We start from the raw sequence: 18,029 nt of genomic DNA on the forward strand, positions 1-18,029 counted from the left end.
AATTTTCTTAATAGAGACCCGGAAACAACAAATCAAAGAAAGGTTGGATAAATGGGATTGCATGAAGTTGCTGAGCTTCTGCATGGCAAAGGACATATATAGCAAGATCAATAGAAAGCCCACGGATTGGGAGAAGATCTTCACTAGCCATAGAACAGACAAGGGTCTCATATCTAAAATATACTTGGAACTCAAATAATTAAATCCCCCAACAACAAATCCTCAAAGAACCAATTGCCCAATAAATAAGTGGGCTAAAGTCTTAAAGAGAAACCTCTCTGAAGAAGAAAGAAGGATGGCCAATAGACACATGAAGAATTGCTTAACCTCCCTAGCCATAAAAGAAATGCAAATCCAAACAACATTGAGATACAACCTCACACCAGTTAGAATGGCAAAAATCAAGAACTCTAACAACAACAGATGCTGGAAGGGATGTGGACAGAAGGGAACCTTACTTCATTTTTGGTGGGATTGTAAACTTGTTCAACCACTTTGGCAAGCAGTATGGAGGTTCCTCAAAAGACTTCACATAGAGCTCCCTTATGACCCAGCAATCCCACTTTAGGGCATATACCCAAATGTTTACAAACAAGACCACACTAAAGCTACCAGCACAACTATGTTTATTGCAGCATTATTTACCATAGCTAAGATATGGAACCAACCCAGATGCCCCTCAGTAGATGAATGGATCAATAAAATGTGGTATATATACACAATGGAATTCTATGCCTCCATCAGAAAGAATGACATTGCCCCATTTGTTAGGAAATGGAAAAACTTGGAAAAAATTATAGTAAGTGAAGTAAGCCAGGCCCAAAGAAATAGGTCCCATGGTTTCCCTTATTTGCAAGATCTAGCATATGTATGAGTCAAGTGGAAAAGGTCAGATTAGGTGATGTTAGGAAAATGAACCCTTAGATATGTAATTTAATGTTTTTTTTTTCTTTCATGCATTTGTTTCTAAAGCATTTATAAGATTATCTCTGTGTTGCTTTGTATGTCCCTCCCCCACAGTATAACCCCTGGTTTCACTATATCTGATGTCAGTATAACTTGTGGAGGAGGTGGGGAAAAACAAGTCTTTTAAGGATACAGGTGGACCTGTTGCAACAATGAGAAGTACAAGTTGTCATGTTGAAAACGAGCTTTACAATGTTGGTGCGGACGGGGGGAGGGGAGGAGGATTGGGTGGGGAGGCGGGGACCATCTGGGAAAGGATGTGAAGGGTAAACAAAGGAGGAGGCTGCAATGCTTGATAAGAAATATATGCATTATCCTGCCCATGTAATTGTAACCCCTCTGTACAGTATGTTCATAAAAAATTAAATTAAATTAAAAAAAAATTAAAAGCAAGAACAAACTACTGCTGCAAGTTTTGTTACATCCATTTTCTCTGTACATACAAACTGCTCACTAATGAAGGGAAAAAAGAATACAATCAATGGTGTCTGCTGATTGATTCAAAGAGGAGAAACAAGGCTGTCATTAGTATCCAAACTCTGGTACCTATATGGTCTGCTTTTATAGCGTATATTTATTTCTCTCTTCTGTTTTTTTTTTTATCCCAACTTCTAAATGCTATTTTAGGGGCACAGCAGATTAGATTCCAGCACTTGGTGAAAATAATTCACAAGCTGTGACAAAACTCTGTCATCTTCAGAGTGCAATTTTGTATATATACATTGCATGGTTATACTTCTCTTAGATTTGTCTGTAGTGGAATGGCCATGGTTTAGGTGGGACTGTAGCAGTATATGGGCCACGGACAGTCATTTTGGCTATGTACACATTCATAGTCAGTCCATGGCTTCCAACTAGTAGCGCTATTTCTGAAGGTCTAATACACAAACTGAACCAGCTGATGCACTGGCTCAAAATTTGTCTACTGCTGCATTCCAGCAAACTTCAAAAATTCCACCTGTTCCCCTATAGCTGTGAACTAGAGCAACTGTCTGTGTTCCAGATGTGCACACATTTGTCAAAAGAACCACTTGCCAGATGCCTGCCATCGGGACTGAAAGCAACACTGTACACAGGTTCTTGGTGTTTTGTCAAAGTATGGATGCAAATCCCTAGTTCTACGTCCAATAACATAACAGTAGAATCAAAGGACGCACTTGCTAACATAAGGTTGGCATTTGGATTATTTGTCCCTGGTCCTGTTGGACCATTTGATAGTATAAATTTCTTTATTATGTGCTTGCAAATCATGTACACAATTATTTTGTTTCATGCTCCATATCTTCAAAGTTATGTCATCAGAACAGGAGGCCAGAAGATTGACAGTGGGGTTCCACTTGATAGCATTTACTTTATTTGTATGTCCCTGGAATGTTTTAATAGATATCTGTTGTCCTAATTTGCAGACATGAATGGACATATCTGTACTACATGAAGCAAAGGTGTTGTTGATCTGCCAGCAACATCCAATGCTGGTGCCCAATGAAAAGGAAACTGATGCTTCGCTTCACAATTATTTGGGTTTTCAATTCTATTCCATTGGTCCTGAGGTCTGTTCTTATACCAGGACCAAGCTGCTTTGATTGCAGTGGATTTAGTAGTAGAGTTTGAAATTTGATATTGATATTCCTCCAGCACTGTTCTTTCTGTTGAGGATTGTTTTTGCTATTTGGGGTCTTTTATTATTCCATATGAATTTTTGGATTGCCTCTTCTATTTCCTTGAGGAATGATGTTGGAATATTGATAGGTATCGCACTGAATTTGTAAATAGCCTTGGGAAGTATTGCCATTTTCACGACGTTGATCTTTCCAATCTAGGAGCATGGAAGTTTTTTGCCAATTTCTAAGTTCTGTTTTGATTTCCTTTTTCAAGTTTTCAAAATTTTAATCACCGAGGTCCTTCACTTCTTTGGTTAAGTTAATTTCTGGGTATTTTATTTTTTCTGGGGCTATTACAAATGAAGTTGCTTTCCTAATTTTAGACACACTTTTCTCATTGTTGGCATACAGAAAAGCCATTGCTTTTTGAGGGTTAATTTTATACCCTGATATTTTGCCAAAGTTTTGAATCACCTTGAGCTCCCCTATGACCCTCCAAACCCACTTTTGGGCATTTACCCAAATGATCACAAACAAGACCACACTAAAGCTACCAGCACGACTATGTTTATTGCAGCATTATTTATCATAGCTAAGATATGAATCCAAACCAGATGCCCCTCAGTAGATGAATGGATCAAGAAAATATGGTATATATACACAATGGAATTCGATGCTTCCAACAGAAAGAATGACATTGCCCCATTTATTAGTAAATAGAAAGACTTGAAAAAAATTATATTAAGTAAAGTAAGCCAGGTTCAAAAAAAGATAGTTTCCATGGTTTCCCTTATATTCAATAAGTAGTATATGCATGAGTCAAGCAGAAAGGTCAGATAAGTTGATGTTAGGGAAATAAACCCTAAGATATGTATTCAAATGTTTATTTTTTTCCTGTGATTGTTTCTAACACGTTTATAAGATTATTTCTGTGTTGCTTTGTATGTCACTCCTCCACGGTATAACCTCTGCTTTCACTGTATTTGATGTCGGTATAATTTGTGGAGGGGAAGGGAAAAAATAAATCGCTTAAATAAGGATACAGGTGGACCCATTGCAACAAAGAGATGTACAAGTCGTTATGTTGAAAACGACCTTTACAACTTTGGTGGGGGGGGGTAGGAAGAGAGGAGGTTTGGGTGAGGAGGCAGGGTAAGATGGGAAGGGATGGGAAGAGGAAACAAAGAGGAGGCTATAATGCTTGATAAGAAATGTACTCATTATCTTGCCCATGTATTTGTAACTCCTCTGTACAGTATTTTCACAATTAAAAAAACATTAAGAAAAATAAATAATTAAAAATAAAATTGGATAAAAATCAGCCCAGTTTAGTTTCAGGCTCCCCCCCCCCCCCGCGCCCCACATCCTTCCTCCAACAGAAGGGATTCAAGACCAATTGGTGAAATGCCTTGCTAACAATCAAGCCCTGGGAAAATGAAGCTCTAAAAAATTACTTCAGTTAAAAGAAATATTGTCTTAAATTTTTGTTTGAAAACTTTGGAAAATGTACATACAACTGATTTTGATTTTGGGGTGCTTAAAGATTTGAGTGTGTTTTGTATGTGTTTGTGAACATGTTCATGATAGAAATTGTTAGCATTTTGTAAAAATTGTGTGAGTTTAAGTTTAAAATTCAAACGGTTATGAGATTTGGACATTACCAAAACATTTTTAAAGCATTTTCACATTGTTTAAAATAGGTTTTTTAAGGATTCTTTAACTTAAAAATTAGAAAATCTGGTATTTTCAAATGCATAAAGCTGTTTATACAGTAATCAATATATCTGGCTTAACAAAAAGGAGAAACTTAGAAGCTAACAGAATACCTATCTTTAGGAGTGAATGGTGAACAGGCAGAAGTGCAGTTTAGCTGGTCATGCATGGTGGAACAGGCCATGGGAGGAGTCCACGCATGGTGAAACAGGACAAGCTGGCAAAAACACAGTTCATCTAATGCTAAAGAGTCAGATTGGGTGCGTGCCCTTTCCACAGGAAGGGCCAAGTGGCCCATCTTTATTCTGTCACTATTTCCTGCAGATAGACACTGGAGACATGATGGTAAAAATGAGTGATGTGAAGATCCGATTAGCATTGCTAAAACTGCCCCTTGGATGTGTTAAAATTAAAAGTAAGAAGGGCTTAAAAAGAGGGTTAAAAAGTTTATTTGTTCAACGTGATTTGCTCTCAATGATATTCTGCCATTGGATATGTTTTTTTTTTAAGGCATAAAGGTGTTAAGGCTAGATTCTTGGTAAAATGATGGTGATTGTAATTTTTGATTAAGAAAATATGTTATTTGAGTTTAAACGATTTCATGTGTATCTGTTTTAAAACAAGCAGCCAAGAGAAAATGAGTAACACACCTAGCCTTTAGAGTTCAAGGGATTTTTCAAAGTGCAGCTAAAAACTAAAGTACAGAATATTAAAACAGATTAATAGGAGGCTCATAAATTAGGAATGGATTTCTGTATATAAAGTTTAAAAGTAAAATTATTCTAAACATTTCCCTCAAAGTACAAAAAGGAAAAATTAGGATTACCAAAATAATTGCTTAATTACTATTTCACTTTGCTCTCATAGGTATTTTTTTTAACAGTTCCCAGCAGGCTCACAAAAAGAAGTGAGGATTCTTGTAAGTTTGTCAGATGTAACTTTGGTTCTTAGTAAGTTTCAGGTAAGGATATGCTTAAAAGCTACTTCTATGTTGATCACCTTCTTGCTTTTAATTGGAGTAAAGTGGCATTTTTGCGACTCATTGATTTGCAATTGGTTTGAATCCAGCCCGGGCAGGAAAACGTCCGTGTGAGACTGTCGCCTCTATTCAGCCAGCAGAAGGCTGAAAGAGTAAGCAGAGCTGCTTTAGGATTTAAAGTGGCAGAATGTGAGCCTTGAGCTGTAGAGCTTATGGACAGCATTCAGGCCCTGAGTTCAAGTCCAGCAACCAACTAAGGGAAATGCCAATGAGGCATTTTTCCCAGTGTGGAGAAGACACTCCTGGGACAAAAGCAATGGAGGAGCATCCAGAGATTGTAAGCCACTGCTTGAATGGCAGAAATAATGTCAGATCATAGAGTCATTTGTATGTGGCCCTTCAAAAATTGGTTAGAATCAGGAGGTCATGGGAAGATAGTTTGTAAGCATGCCTAAAGTCTATGACTACCTTGTAAGGGACAGGAACTAGTCAGTCATCTGTGATAGCACTAAAAATCTAAGGTTGTAAAATGTGGAGGATAGTTTAGATTCCAACATCTGTATGTGCCCAAAACTCTAATTGGCAGTAACTTTTGAGCTGACTCCAGCTACATGAAATTCATCTGCTCAGGAAAAAGTTTGTAAACCTGAGAGTGTGTTTCTATTGATATCTGTCTGAAGGCCTGCATAGGTAACTCAGACATTCTTAGGTTACTAGAGATCACATTACTAAGCCATCCAGAAAGAGCCTTTTGCAAACCAGAAGACTAAATAATCTACTCTGCTGTAGTTAGAAAAAGGTCTGTGAATTTGTCAAAAGTTAAAATGTTGTTCTTAATGACATCTAATCCTGGTAACCTCTTTGTAAAATAGGCTAAGAATATAGGTTCCTGGTTAGGTAGGATCAACACCCCTGAGTCAGCTTGAAGAAGTGACAGAAGATGAATCTTTGCCAATCATCCCCTTTTAAGAACAAGAGATCACAGTCACTTTTTAAAAAATGTGGCAAAATAGACAGAAGGAAAAGACATGGGAAAGAATAGTACAAGCCTGAGCTCTCTATATCTGCCTAGAAAATCCTAGCCTTATTAAAAGAACTATCTCGTTTAAAAAATTGTTATCTTGGTCAATTGTCCTGGGATATTTTCTAAATAGTCTTAAAAACTAGTGGGGTCATAGCCTGCCAAACCTATGCAATGTATCCATAACAGGTCTGTGTAGGAATTTGTAGCCCAGCATGAGGTGTGACAGTCCCTTGGAGCCACTGAGAAACCCTGCTACTGCTGCTGCTGCTGCACACCCTAATGAGTAAAGTTCAATGACAACTTGACAGTCACCTGGAGGAAATCTATATCATCACCCAGACCACCCCCACCCTGGTAAAAGTAGACTCAACTCCTGCCTGATTCCATCACCTGAAAATGTTTCCTGGTTGAACGCTGCTGATACTAAAATCTTGTGGGACATTCTTTTGGTGATATCCAGTAACCTTTCTATTCCCACAGTGGATATTGGGGTCAAGTATATCACTGGCTTGACTTACATACATAAGGGTCACAGCCTAGTTTGGCTCAGGTATGGTAATAACCTGCTTCCTCCTGGGTGTGTTTTAAAGATAAAAGAGAGATTTTTTTTAAATCAATGGAAGTAGGAGGAGGAATGAGAACCAGCCCTAATCTTAGCCTTAAAATCTAGTAAGCTTTTCATCCCATTGGTGCCTTGAGGCTTTCTGAGATAACTTGGTTCCACAAGTTGAAGGAAATTGGGCAGTTTTAAATTCTAGCCACAAAGGAGCTCAAGGAATTGTAAAGAAGCGGAGTGTAGTAAAGAAAGACTTAGGAAAGGAATTAGGGAAAATTGGTATCCTCTAGATAAGAAAGGATTTAAAAAGTAAGGATTGTCTTAAAATGTTCATAAAGAAGACAAACATTAGAAAGTTTAAGTATGTACCAAATGGTGTGAATATGTATTAAAATTGGAGCTTACGAGTACAGCTGGTATAAAGGTAAGTTAGGTGTGGTATACGGAGTGAGGATTGCTGGAAGAAAATGTAAGGGCCTTTGTTATTGTTAATTTTGTTACTCACAATCGGACCTTGTAGACTGGTGTTCTTTGTAAAAACAGAATCAGCACAGTCCATCTATTAGTTATGAGATCCCAATACCAAACTTTAAATATAGAAGACTGTGCCAATTAGGAGACCATGATTGGTCCCCGATGTTCTAGAAGAGGAGAGAAAGAAGAGCCAAAGTAACTCCAATTTGAGATTAACCACACCATATTGTGCTAAGCTGCCCTCAGAGTAACCCCAAGATAGAGAAAAAAATACAGGATGTCACCAACCCTGCCCACACTTAAGAAAGAAGAACAGTTGCCCAAGTGTTCCAGGAACAGGATAAACCAATAGTTCAGAAAGAGGGCAGAGCAGTTAGGGTGGATTCAAACCAATCATGTAACTGCTTGTGTGCAAATTCCCTAAACTTGTTTGTTCAGTACTATAAAAGCTGTGCTGATTTTGTGCTCAGGGACTGATGTGTGGAGGAAACAAGCTTGAGCTTGAGCTTGCAAATAAATGTCTCTTTTGCTGTTTGCATTGGTCGTGGTCTCTGGTGGTCTTTCATGGGTCCCAAGTCCATACAACAGGGCTTGATACAAAATGTCCCTTCCCAGGGAATTAAATGATGGCATTTATAACTAAAAGTATTTAGGGTCATTATTAACATCTAACACCTGCTGAGGTTTTTATTTATACTTCTCTTTCTTCCTTTCTTTCTTCCTCCCATTCTTTCTTCCACCCTTTCTTTCTTTTCTATTCTTTTTTCCTTCCTTCCTTCCTTGCTTTCTTTCTTTCTTTTTTCTTTCTTTCTTCCTTCCTTTCTTTCTTTTTTTCCTTCCTTCCATCCTTCTTTCCTTCCTTCCTTCCTTCTTTCCTTTCCTTCTCTCCTCCTCCTATTCTATTTTTCTTTCTTTCTCTTTCTTTTCTCTTTCTTTCTTCGCTTTTTTTCTCTTTTAGGAAATGAGTGTGAATTTAGATATTTTGTTGGCTGAACAAGTATTCTACCATTAGAACAATCCTTTTTTCAATGTAGTAACTTTGCTCATAGATTATCAATTATGCTGAGGGCTGAACAGATGCTAAGTTGTTCACCTCTGTCTGCAAAGTAACTAGTATCACAAATGCATTCCAACATGCCAGGCTTTAAGATGTTATGAGAATCTTATTACTTTCCTTGCACACTGGTTCTGAACAGTGATCTTCTCAATTTCTACCCCTTTAGTTAGTGATGTGAGCTCCAATATCCTGCCTTCAGTATAGATTGTCTATGTGAATGATTGAAGGCAATTTCACTTTAATCTCTTTTTTTGCCAGTCCAGGGGCTGTTATAATTTTATTTCTAGACAATTTTTGTGTATATGTGCACATTAGCATTAAAATGTTGCTTTTCCCTCTTTTATTCCTTTTTTATGTTTCTTGGTCATGGGGCTTGAATTCGAGGCCTGGGCGATGTCCCTAAGCTTTTTAGATAAAGGCTGGCACTTTACCATTTGAACCACAGTGCCACTTCCGGTTTTCTGGTGATTAATTGAAGATAACAGTGTCACGGATTTCCTGCCAGGGCTAGCTTTGAACTACCACCCTCAGATCCCAGTTCCTGAGTTGCTAGGATTACAGGCATAAGCCACTGGGTCCCAGCTAAAATGTTACTTAAGTTCTATGATTTAGTTGAGGGACTAGCATGAGTGTGTAGAAAGGTAACTTTCAAGTCATCTCTCTTAATAATTTCAGAAATTCATTTTCATAATAGTTATTGCAGTGATTAATAACAGAAGCTCCCAAAGTAACAGAATGATCCTTCATTTTCTCCTTCCCATAGGTATTATTGGAAGAAAATGAGAGAGATCTAAGTCTAAGTCAATGTTTACTTGAAATTATGAAAGGTGATTTTGATTACACATAAAGAGCCAGATTACACAATGTGCTTTTCATTTTCTAAAGAAAGGAATGTCATACAAGTATAGTTATTGACAGGCTTTTTCATCTGAAAAACAAAAAAAACCCAATATTATAAAAAAGCTGAAGGGGATAAGAAATCATTTAAGTGTGATATAGCATTGAAGACTATAAGACATGGATTTATTCAGGTAAAATAATTATGTGGGAAAGGTTATCTGTTCACTAAATTTATTTATTGTAAATTTTTTATTTTTATTTATATGCTACTTAATATATATATACATACATATATATGTATATGTATATATATATACATATATGTATATGTATATATATATATATACGTATATGTATATATATATATATATATAAAACAGCAGTATCTGTCCAGTGAACGGTATGGTTAGCTAATTTCATCATGTCAAGTTCCTCAAAAGGATGGACTTCCATAAACCTTAACAACCCTGCAACACCACTGCACATGCAAACTTAAGTGTTCACCATTGTAAGCCAGACCTGTGTTTTATGAAAGCTTTGTAAATACTGTGTTATTTTTTCACTTAGGCTTGACGTAAAATGTGTTTGCCCCTAGAAATAAATGATGGCATTATAACTACAATAATTTAGTGTAAATCTTTGCATTGAAAACATGCTCAGTATGAGTTGTTGTTTCTTTATTTTTCTTATTTTATCTTTAGGAAGTTCATTTCAGTTTTGATGTACTATTTGCCAGACAGGTACTCCACCACTGAAGTCACTCCACCAATCCTTTCTTGTTTAAGTTACTCTACTCATAGAGTAGCAATTTTTGCACCCAGACTAAAAAGCAGGGATCGTGATGGCATTCCAATATCCCTACCTAGTAAGTTGATATAGGTGAAACTTTCCTTTCTAGACTGATTCACAACTGTGATCTTCCCAAATTCTACCACTTTAGTTAATAGTGTGTGCTTCTGTTCTACCTCTAGAAGATATGACAGAAATAAATGATTACAGGTAATTTGAGTGAATCATTGGCTAATAGGTGATTTGATATTAAAATGTAGGTTAAGTTGGAAAGTATAATCACAGTAGTCAGATACTTGGCTAAGTAATTTTGCTTCACATTAAAAACACATCTCGACCAGAATTAAGGACTTATTTGCTGTCTGTCAACTTGTATGTCATTTGGGAAGCTTCATGTCTTCCATTTGTGATAAAGGACTTTGAATGGTCTGATGTGCTGACTCACATCTATAATCATGTTTAGCAATCAGATATAAATAGATCACAATTTGAACATAGCCTAACCAAAAATTTAGAAAGTCTCAATCTCGACAAACTAGTGGATCATGTTGAATCATGCCATTAATCTCATCACAAGAGGCTAAGTTTCTGCCCAGTACTTGCGTCACTTAGGTAACTGGCTCACTTAGAGGCAGTCACAACTCCTGATGCCGAAACTGGGCTGAGATTTAGCCAAGAGGAGGGAAGAGTCTGCACCACATTCTCAGGGTGGACCTCGCAGATTGCAGTGAACTTTCTTGCTTTCCTCCTCCAAATGTCTTGAGATGCCATGCTGCTGAGTGCTCATTATTTGATTCCAGTGATCTGTGGTAGAGGTGTAAGGAAACATTAAATTAATTTCACATTTGCCAATTGAGCTGCTCTTCGCAGCATGTGATTTCAACTCACCAAGTGTTCATTATTTGAGAGTTGAGAATACTGAGGCGGGGGGGGGGAGGGAGGGTGAGTGAAAGAGAGGAGAGATAGAGAGAGAGTGAGAGGGAGAGATAAAGAAAGGAAGGAAGGAAGCAAGGAAGGGAGGAAGGAAGGAAAAGAAAGAAAAAAGAAAAAAAAGGAAGAAGGAAGGAAGGAAGGAAGGAAGGAAGGAAGGAAGGAAGGAAGGAAGGAAGAAAAATAGAGAAAAAGAAAGAAAGAAAGAAAGAAAGAAAGAAAGAAAGAAAGAAAGAACGAAAGAAAGAAAGAAAGAAAGAAAGAAAGAAAGAAAGAAAGAAAGAAAGAAAGAAAGAAAGAAAGAAAGAAAGAAAGAAAATGAAAATGAATGGTTTGGAATCAGGAGTCACATGGCAGAGGTACTACTTGTATTTGGTATTAGGTCTGCCCCTGCCATGCAGACCCTATTCAGACACTTGTACATGTCTTGGCTATGTTTCCACTCTTTATGTGTTACCTAGGTATCTGGCACACCTGGAGGCAGCCACCTCCCCTTCCTGCTACACCACAACCTGGTCAGCCTCTAGTCACACTTTCCATCTGACCAAAGGAGAGTCCCAGGCCCTGAGGTTACATCCAGATGCAGTGTGGCAGAATTCTCCCCCACCTGGCAATAACTCATCCAGTCCTTGGCCTAGATACTTCCTGGCCCAAGGTTGGGTCACCTCCCCCCCAATTTTTTTTATATGCCTCTCCACCATGTATGGCATGGGCAGCAGATCAGTATATAGACTATTTACCTGACTGAATATCATATGGTGTTCTCTTCATTAACTATCTAATGAAACTTACATAATTAATATACCTTATCCTTCAGAGTTTCTAGTTATGAATCCACGGATATTTTTCTGACATATGTGAGGTCAGAATCTACAAAATATATGTACCAACTCATCATTTAAACTATAATTCTGCATAGAATCTTTATTTTTAAATATTTTTATTAATGTGAAAATACCATAAAGAGGGGTTACAATTACATGGGCCAGATAGTGAGAACATTTCTTATCAAGCATTGTTGCCTCCTCCTTTGGTTCCCCATATCATCCCTTCCCCTCTCCACCCCCCCAAAACCCCACACCCCCCCCTACAAGTTGATGTTAGGCAAAATGAACTCCAAGATAAGCATTCAAATGTTTTCTTTTTTCTTTCTTGTAATTTTTTCCAACATATTTATAAGATGATATCTTTGTTGCTTTGTATGTACCTCCCCCAGGGTGTAAGCCCTGCTTTCACTGTATTTGATGTTGATATAATTTGTGGAGGGGAATGGAAAATAGGTTTTAAATAGGGTTACAGGTGGACCTATTACAACAATGAGATGTACAAAACGTTATGTCAATTTTTATTTAATTGTGAAAATAACATACAGAGAAATTACAATTCATGAGCAAAGTTATGAGTACATTGCTCATAACGCATTGTTGTCTCCTCCTTTGTTTCCCCTTCCCATCTCACACCACCCCCACTAAAGTTGTAAAGATCGTTTTTTGACATAATGTGTTGTACATTGTTGCAATGGGTCAAGCGCTGTAAAACCATCTGCTCCTGGGCTTTTCTTAGACGGGAGGTCTCATTGCTGTTTCTATTACAATGCTTGATTTAGGCTTCTTAAGATGGTTTAACTCATCTTGGTTTAGTTATGGCATGTCAATATTTGCTAGGAAAAGGTCCATTTCTGCCAAGTTCTCGAACTTATTACCATAAAGTTTTGAGAAGTATTCCCTTATAATGTTCTGAATCTTGGTTGTTTCTGTGGTGATGTTTCCTTTCTCATCTCTGAGTTTATTTATTTGGGTGTGTTCTCTTCTTCTGATAAGATTTGCTAAGGGTCTGTCAATTTTGTTAATTTTTTCCAAGAACCAACTCTTTCTTTTGTTGATTTTTTTCTATGGTTGTTTTTGGATTCTAATGCATTTAATTCTGATTTAATTTTAATTATTTCTTTCCGTCTAATGGATTGGGGTTTATCTTGCTGCTCTTTTTCAAGGAGGCTCAGATGTCTCATTAAATTGTTGGTTTCAGATCTCTCCAATTTGTTGATGTAGGAACTCAGAGCTATAAACTTGACCCTGAGTAGTGCCTTTGCTGTGTCCCAGATGAGCTGGTAATTTGTGTACTCATTTTTGTTTAATAACATGAACATTAAATTTCCTGTCTAATCTCTTCCCTTACCCACGGTGGTTCATCAGTGTGTTGTTCAGCCTCCATAAGTTACAAGACTTTCTTTGGTGGCTTTTTCTGTTGAGTTTTAATTTTATGCCCTTGTGGTCTGAGAGAATGCACGGCATAACTTCAATGTTTCAGAATTTGGACAAGTTTGCTTTGTGGCCTAAAATGTGGTCTATTTTAGAAAATATTCCATTGTTTCTGAGAAGAACATGTACTCTGATGCTGCTGGGTTAAATATTTGGTAGATGTCTGTTAAATCTAGTTGATCCATGCAGTTGTTTAGATTTGCACTTTCTCTGTTGAGGTTTTGCCGAGTTTATCTATTTAGTGAGGAAAGTGGTATGTTAAAGTCCCCAATAATTAATGTCTTTGGATCTATGTGTGATTTGAGGGAAATTAGTGTTTCTTGGTTGAATTTGAGTGTTCTGTTGTTTGGCGAATAGATAATTAGAATTGTAATATCCTCCTGAAGGAGAGATACCTTAATTAGTATGTAGCTACCTGCTTTATCTCTTCTCACTAATTGTAATTTGAAGTCAATTTTATCTGATATTAGGATTGCAACTCCCGCCTGTTTATTGGGGCTGTATGCTTGGTAGATTTTGTTCCAGCCTTTCACATTCAAAATGTGTTTGTTTTTATGGGAAGATGTGACTCCTGAAAGGAGCAGATAGATGGATCTTGCTTTTTAATCCAACTAGACAGTCTATGTTGCTTAATTGGAGAGTTAAGTCCGTTAATGTTGAGAGATAAGACTGAGAGGTATTTGGGAGTTCCTGCCATTTTATACATCAGGTGGTATAATTGTGTTCTACACATTTATTGACTAGTTACCAATTATTCTCAAATTTTAATACGTTAAAATACTTTCTTTTTTTCTAATTTTCTTGCCAGGAAATCAGCAACAGCTCAGTCAACATTTCTCTCATAGGACTTTTCACATAGGTTGGTTAAATATTGACCTGAGCTCCAGTCTTCTGAGGACTCACTCATCTGCTTAGGAATTGATGCTGGCTGTTGGAAAAGAACTCAAGGAAGGATGCCATTTAAAGCCTTATATCTTTATTCTTTACCAAGTTATTCTCCTGCTGTTTTGGTTGTTGAGAGTGTATACAAGAGCAAGCATTCCATGGAGAGCAAGGAGACACCATATGAACTTTACTTACTGAGATTTCTGAGTGATTTGCTGTCACATGTACTGCATTTTGCAAGTCGAATCTGTCAAAACCTACCAGTTTTAAGAGATAATAGGAGCGTTAAAAGAACTCTTAGAGACAAATACATCTTCAACCTAATTGGTTCCAAGCATTCAGTCTAATGCATATTCAGCAGGTACTGAAACTTGTGTTGGCTGTATCTATGTGTCTTTCTCATGTGTGCATGTATACATGTGTATATGTATGTGTGTATTTGTGTGTATAACATACATGTGTACATATATAAGGGCAATTGCACACATATATGCATATATAAATAAATGTACATATACAAATATATGTTCATATATATATACATATATATCAGGTGTTCAGTGATTGATTTAATCTAGAGTTTACAGCACATTGTCATTCTCACAAAATGTACATGATAAACTGCTCTGAGGATCTGTGCTCACTTCCCTCATTACCTTATTTTCATCCCTGTGAACAACGTCAGCCTACTTTCCATAGGATAGCTTTGTTTTTGTTACTTGCAGATAATAAAAGAAAAAGGATGTTTGTAAAAGAAAATGAACTTTTAGGTCACAGGTTAAAGTATCTTATCCGTCCCAATGATTCCTATGAGATAAAATTTATAATAGTACTAAAAGTGAAAAAGAATTCCTGGATCTGTTGTTTTGCCATTTAGAATGGCAAAGAATAATTTCACTGCACTGTTATAACTCTTAAAGAATGCAAGAGTAACTGATGCTACCTATCATATTTCCACAAAACCAGTGGATCCTGAAGGATAATAGTAGACCAGCAGATATTCTAAGAAGCAGACATGGAGCATGAAAGAAGAAGAGAAGGAATGAGAGAGAGTGAAAGAGAGAGAGAGAAATGTCATAATTATTAAAGTGCATAACAGATGAACAAGAAATGTATGAGAATATTCATACTGCTATTTTTAAACTCTACAGGTACATTTGAAGATATTTGATATATGATAACCCATCAACATAAAATATAAAGTGATTTTGATAAAAATAAAGATTACTCAGAAGAAATTATAAATGCAAAAACAATCTTCACAGAAGCAAACACTCAGAGATATTTCATGACTTTTAAAAGGACAAAGTGGCTGAAGTTAGTATAAATTTAGAAGTATGACAATACATAAAAATATAAAAAGATATTCATATAGTTCATTATATAACCCAAAGCAGAAAGCAAATGTTGTTTGGATGATTTTTTTTAAATACAGGCTCTCAGGTGCTGGGTCGGTGGCTCAGGGGTAGAGTGCTTGTCTCGCATGCATGAGGTCCTGGGTTTGATTCCTCAGCATCACATAAGGAGAAAAAGACAGAAGAGGTGCTGTGGCTCAAGTGGTAGCACTAACTATGAGCTGAAGAGCTGAGGGACAGAATCCAGGAACCAGAGTTCAAGCGCCACAACCAACAAAAACAAAAACAAAAAACTAAGCAAAACACATTCTTCACTTTTGTGGCCTCAACTCTGTAATACCACTGATTCAGCATAGGGCTAAGATTTTCGGTGTGGACATTTATCAACACTCCTGATTCAGACGCTACTTGAGAAAATTTTTAATCAATATTGCATTAATTTTGCTCTTTGTAAATTCACATGCACCTGTAAAAAATGGTTTTGCCATCCCAGTAACATTCTCAAAGTACCTCGTAATGACAACTTACAAAAATTTGTATTATATTATAACAAGGAAAACAATGCTACAAATAAAGAAAAGCAATAATTAAATATTAATGATTAATAAAATAAAAACCAAATCCCAGTGTTTCCAGTATTTCAAGTGTACTGCATATTAGATTTTACTATTTCTCATATTTCTGTACATTTAAAACTGGCTAAAATTATGATGTTCAACAAGAGTTTTATAGGCTATGAGAAGTCTTTAAAGTTACCCTCTAAGATTACTATTTATGTCTCATCTCATAATTTATATATGGCTTATATCATCATTTGTTCCTCACTAAAATATAAAGAAAGGAAGCCCTAAAGTTTTAACAGAAACTTTGTAGTAAAAGTATTAACTCTTGCTCTGTTTCTTTACACAAAGTCTTTGCAACTTCTCATTAGTATCCTTTCTATAAACTCTGAAATGGAGATACTTAGTAGTATATATCTGCTACCATAAATCTTAAATATTTATGGAAAAGTTTTATGACCTGACAAAAAGTCTTAATTTTGGCATATATAAGCAAATTCCCAAAATTAAACATATTTAAAACATTAAATTTTTTGGAGGGAGGTCCAGTCGTGAGTCCTGAACTCTGGGCCTGGGTACTATCCCTCAGCTCTTCAGCTCAAGGCTTGCACTCTACCACTTGAGCCACAACAGCACCATGTCCGTCTATTTTTTCTGCTTATGTGGTGCTGAGGAATAGAACCCAGGGTCTCATGCAAGCAAGGCAAGTGCTCTACCATTGATCCACCTTCCCAGCCCAAAACATTAAAACTTTTAACAAACCTTAACACTTGCTGCTGTGTTCATTATGACAGGGGGCTTGTATAGAATAACTGAATTCCTCTTGCTACACATCTCTTGAACAACAAATATCCGGAATTATTATGTTTTTGACATATCAATCTTGACTTTATTCTTAAATGTGTGGTTATGTAAGAAATATATGGTTCTAAAATTTCACGACAATACTTTAGAACTTACTTTTTGTTGAATTATCTAGTTTAAGAAAATCAATTCCACCTTATATATAAAAAATGTTCTGTGTACAATTTGGTAGCACATACTCTAAAATTGAACAATATGCAGAAGATTAGCATGGCCCCTGCGCAAGGATGACAAGCAAATTCTGAAGCAGTCTATATTTATACAACAGATGCTGGAGGGGATGTGGCCAGAAGGGAACCCTACTGCACTCTTGGTGGGAGTGTAAACTTGTTCAACCACTTTGGAAAGTAGTATGGAGGTTCCTCAAAAGACTCCACATAGAGCTTCCCTATGACCCAGCAATCCCACTTTTGGGAGCATTTACACACATGTTTACAAACAAGACCACACTAAAGCTACCAGCACGACCATGTGTATCGCAGCACTATTTACTTTAGCTAAGGTATGGAACCAACCCAGATGTCCCTCAGTAGATGAATGGATCAAGAAAATGTGGTATATATACACAATGGAATTCTATGCCTCCATCAGAAAGAATGACATTGCCCAATTTGTTAGGAAATGGAAAGACTTGGAAAAAATTGTATTATGCGAAATAAGCCAGGCCCAAAGAAACATAGGTCCCATGTTTTTCTTATTTGCAATATCTAGTATATGTCTGAGTCAAGGAGAAAAGTTCAGATAAGTTGATGTTAGGGAAATGAACCCTAAGGTATGTATTCAAATGTTTTTTTTTCTTTCATGAGATTGTTTCTAACACATTTATAAAATTATTTCTTTGTTGTTTTGTATGTCCCTCCCCCACAGTATAAATCCTGCTTTCACTGTATTTGATGTAGGTATAATTTGTGGAGGGAAAGGGGAAAAACTAATCGTTTAAATAGGGATACAGGTGGACTCATTGCAACAATGAGATGCACAAGTCGTTATGTCGAAAATGAACTTTACAAATTTGGTGCGAGTGGGGGAGCGGGGAGGATTTTTTGGGGGGAGAGGGGGAAGGGGAAAACAAAGGAGGAGGCCACAATGCTTGACAAGAAATGTACTCATTGTCTTGCCCATTTAATTGTAACCCCTCTGTACAATATTTTCACACAAAAAAAAGATTCCACATAGGG

At 36.8% G+C, this 18,029-nt stretch overlaps 1 non-coding gene and 1 pseudogene across 1 annotated transcript; one reads left to right on the top strand and one right to left on the bottom strand.

The window, feature by feature from the left end:
- Window positions 1–1,829: 1,829 nt before the first annotated feature.
- Window positions 1,830–7,398, bottom strand: LOC138837907 (F-box-like/WD repeat-containing protein TBL1XR1 pseudogene; annotated as a pseudogene).
- Window positions 7,399–17,007: 9,609 nt separating this feature from the next.
- LOC138837923 (U6 spliceosomal RNA) lies at window positions 17,008–17,112 on the top strand. The gene has a single exon (XR_011375507.1). It is a non-coding gene; the product is annotated as a U6 spliceosomal RNA (small nuclear RNA).
- Window positions 17,113–18,029: the final 917 nt, after the last annotated feature.

The sequence above is a fragment of the Dipodomys merriami genome, unplaced genomic scaffold (assembly GCF_024711535.1).
Source record: "Dipodomys merriami isolate MVZ:Mamm:240054 unplaced genomic scaffold, mDipMer1.0.p SCAF_279, whole genome shotgun sequence".
In the NCBI taxonomy this organism is placed as follows: domain Eukaryota; kingdom Metazoa; phylum Chordata; class Mammalia; order Rodentia; family Heteromyidae; genus Dipodomys; species Dipodomys merriami.